Below are 4,589 nucleotides of genomic sequence, written 5' to 3'. Positions count from 1 at the left end.
ATGTGATACTTGAAATAAATTTGACATGATGAGCGTTGGTTGGTTGGGGCTAGCATACTACCCTTGAGTTCCCCTTGCTCCCTTGTACAATGAGTTAGATGGCTTTTCGGGCCGGGCAGACTGCGAGTACATTTTCTTGGTAACATGTCACATCGCATTGGTGGTAGTGCTATACGCTCATGGTGGTGTTGGCCGATAGCCATCGTTGCTTCTTGCTGGAAGAGAAGGATGTTTGAGGGTTTCAAAGTGATAATATATATTATGGGTAGGGGTGTTCAAAACTATCCATATCCGAAAATCCGATCCGAAATATCCGATATCCGAATTCGAAATATCCGAAAAATTAAATATCCGAAATTTCGGATATCCGAATTTTTCGGATTCGGATAGTGATTTCCAAAATTTTCGGATATTTCGGATATCCGAAATAACCGAAAATTTAATTTTCATTTTTTTCGGATATCCGAAAATATCCGAAGTATCCGAAAATAACCGAAATATCCGAAATATCCGAAAAATATCCGAAAACTTATATTCAGATATCCGAAATTATCCAAAATATTCGTTTCCGAATATGAAAAAAATAATAAAAAAATAAAAATTAAATAAAAAGTTGGATTTTCGGATATCTGATCCACTATCCGAATCCGTATCCAAAATTTCGGATATCCGATCCGAATTCGGATATCCGAAATTTCGGATACGGATTCAGATAGTGAAATATGGTATCCGAAAATTTCGGATATCCGGTTTTGAACACCCCTAATTATGGGGATGTTAGCTATTATGGAGACAAATCAATTAAAAAATTAAGAATATATCATATTTGAGTAGTTATATTAGTTAAATAATTAAATAGTTATTTTAAATATATTTTAACAGTTTAAATAATTAAAATAAAAATAGGTGATGATTTGGAAAATGTAAGGATATTTGTAGGGTTGGAGGTAAAATTGAGGGTTTTAAGGATTTGTAAGGATTTTTAAGGATATGATGTGTCAGCTGACTGGACAGTTAAGGGCACCTAAGGACGTGTTTAGCATTCTAGATAGTCTTACTTTTTATTAGTACAAGATTGCACCTCGGATTTCATTAGTGAGAAGTGAGATTGCAAGTTGCACTTTCTTCAAAGCATCTATGTTCACACCCTAGCCCAACCTAATTTTTCAATAAAAACGAGTTAATTACATAGATAGACTCTATTGTTTATAGCTAGTTTCACCTTTGGGTGCTAACTTTTTTTAAACAGGTTTAGGTTTTATGGTTTCAATTTTGTAACACCTTTGGATACTAACACCAAAAATTAGTTAATTTATCAATACAATGACTAAAATACCCTTTCATTTTTTTTAATTTTATCAATGTAACACATTTGGGTACTAACACCTAATTTTATTTAAATTTAAATCAATTTTACAAAATCTATTTACTAAATTCACATATTAATTTTTTCGTATAACAAATGTATGTAAAATTAATTATTAAAGGCACTACCAAGAACATTAACAATTTATTTTTGAATGACTAGAAGATGATTTTCGGTGAATGGTTACCCACAAAATCCAATATTTTGTTTCCTAATTGTCTACCGATGAATCATACAAAATCCCAAAAATAATAATAACTATTAATTGTCGTCTGAAATTAAAAAAAAAAATCACAAAAAGAATATACATGCTAATTTTTACGATGGGATATTGGGATCCCATTGAATCACAAAAATACAAAAAGAGAATTTAATGCCATATAATTTAAGAGTCATAATTTTTAATACGTTGTTAAAGTTTTTTTAATCGTTTTGAAAACATTATACAGTGTATTTAGTTTTATATAAAAAATTAGAAAAAAATAACCACTTAAAATAATAGGAGACGTAAAGGTGCACCTAAAATAATAGGAGTAGATTACTTTGGTATTAAAAAAAATAAATAGAGTTTATTTGACTTTTTTTATAGAAAGTGTTCCTTTAAAAAAATTAAAATAATGTTTTTGTTATTTAAAGAAAGCCTTTTTTAGTTCCAGTAACCGCCTTCACACCTAAGAATCTCCAATTAATTCAAAATTCTTTATAAAATTGATTTAAATTTAAATAAAATTAGCTGTTACATTGATAAAATAAAAAAAAAATGGAAAGGTATTTTAGTCATTATATTGATAAAACTAGTGATACTACCCGCAAATTTCGCGGTGTTGGGAAATGATATGTTTTTTTATTACATTTATACTACTTAGTATACAAAATTGAAAATGTATTTGTAAACTTGTTAAACTATCTAACTCAAAGTAACGTGTGCATCTAAACACACCAACATTTAAAACTTAAAAACTCAAAATTTATAATACAATCTTTTAACTTGTAAAAAGAAAAGATAACATAGGTAAAAAATCATTTCTAAAACAAAACGTGAACTTTAGCTCACGTTTGAAATTTAACCACTTTGTTTTATATTACCAAATTCATATTCTAAGTGAATAGTAGTTATTACCACTTAGATGTAGTTGACCTCATGTTTTAAAAGTGGTAGATTTAGCTAAAATTTTGAGTATTTACACTCTCATTATCTCCATTTGATCCTGGTGGTGTCATGAATAAATACTTAGGCTATAGGGTATGGTCATGACCCTCATGATCACCTTGACCTTCCACATCAGCGCCATGTCACCTACTTCTAATCCATCATTCAAAACCACTATCTTAAGGGTGTAGTCATTACTCAAACCACTATTATATTACTTTAATTCATTTTTGTAAAAAGGAAAGAAAATATTAAATAACGAAAGGAGGCCCATGGTTGCCATGATTTAATCCATGGGAATCATGGTGGATGAGACAAGGGGGTGGTGTAGCAATCAATTAATGATCCTACATTGCTATTAATGACCCAACCATGTCCCTCACAACCTATAGCCTTATACATATCACAACAAATTTTCTTCTTCTGATTCTTTTTATCCACCCACTATATAATAAAAAAATTTTCATCAATTTGTTTATTAAAAGAGTTATATTCACTTAGACAAACACTTTGACTGTTACAGAACACTTTTTTTTTACGTAAACATCTATAATAGAAAATCGCAAACATGTCATAAAAAAGTTGACTCTTAACTGTTTGTGTCCTATAGAGTTTTTCTTTAGCAAAGATGTACTCGATTATGGTCTCACCATAAATCTCCACAATCTTTGTGCAAAGCAATCACATCATATATCATCTTCAAACTCCTTGTTCATGCCCATCCTAGGATAGTCAGCATTAACCAATCTTTGTGCAAAGAAATCTCTTCCTAAAAGAAAAGGCCTCACAACAAAATCTTTAAAAGTACTGTTAGTCAATTTGACAAACAACTAACTTGCAATATCAATCAGACATAATGCATGCAATTAACAAACACAACTGGGTATTTAAGAAATTTTTTTACCTGAGTTGTTGCATGAAACTTTAATAATAAATATCCCTTTGATCTTATTGTTCTCTCTCATCAATCAAGTTATTAAACAAACTGCATTTCGCCTTCCTTTCCTATAAGAAGAAATGAATAGATTTTATTCTTTTGGTAAACAATAACCCAATCCCACCTATTCTTTTTGGATGTTCTTTCTCTTACTTTTTTGAGTTTTGCACAAAATCGGTTGTAGATTTTTTATTAGCCACCAGCAACGATGTACCACCCACGTGCACCGAGCACCATCTTGTCTAGCGTCAACCCCAAATATCACCAGCTTATGGTTTCAAGTTTTAAAGATATTAAACCCAGTTGGTGGGTTGTAAAAAATAAATAAAAAGGGTTAGCGGTTCGACTTAGTCAACACAAACATGACTTGCTTACTTAAAAGATCAACTCTAACACAACTTGTTTATTAGAAGGGTTAGATACCACAACCCAGCACCTAATCATTTTCGTGTCATGTTTCAGGTTGGGCCGGAAATTGTCAAGCCTGATTATAACAATATCAAAGGTGTCAAAAAGGATTAGATCACGAAGCTCAGAACTTTTTAAACCTTTATAAATTTGTGAATTATGATTAGGAAAACTATCATTTAACATAATAATCTAAATTGTGAATATGAAAATTTAGATAGATAGAAGATGGAAAACTTGTATGTACTAAAACCACATTATGAATGACTATTGACTCGTTTGACCACTACAACCCATTTCTCTGGTTTGTTATTATGATTTGTTTGCAATAAACAACAACCCAAAATAGGCTAATTTATAAGTCAATGGGCTAAAATTGCCAATTTATCACCTGTAATTAATATACGTCATGAAAGGGTTGTGGTCCAAGACACCAAACGGAGCGGTGTGGTCAAGCATTGCACCTTTTGCGGGAAGGACGGCCACAACAAGGAAGTCTGTTTCAAAAGAATCAGATACCCCGCATGGTGGTCAGGTACAAAGGCAGCCTACGTTGAAACCGAAAACAAAAACCGAAACGATGAAACAACATGTACGACTAACTTTGCTGGTAAAGGGGAAGGGATGATGATTGGGTGGTTGACTCGGGAGCGACTGAGCACATTACCTATGATCCTGTTTTCCTTGAAAACAAAATAGAAAGCAAGATTGAAGCTCCTGTCGTTATT

Source organism: Helianthus annuus, chromosome 7 (genome assembly GCF_002127325.2).
Source record: "Helianthus annuus cultivar XRQ/B chromosome 7, HanXRQr2.0-SUNRISE, whole genome shotgun sequence".
Classification (NCBI taxonomy): Eukaryota; Viridiplantae; Streptophyta; class Magnoliopsida; order Asterales; family Asteraceae; genus Helianthus; species Helianthus annuus.
Note: the sequence above shows the minus strand (reverse complement) of the source record.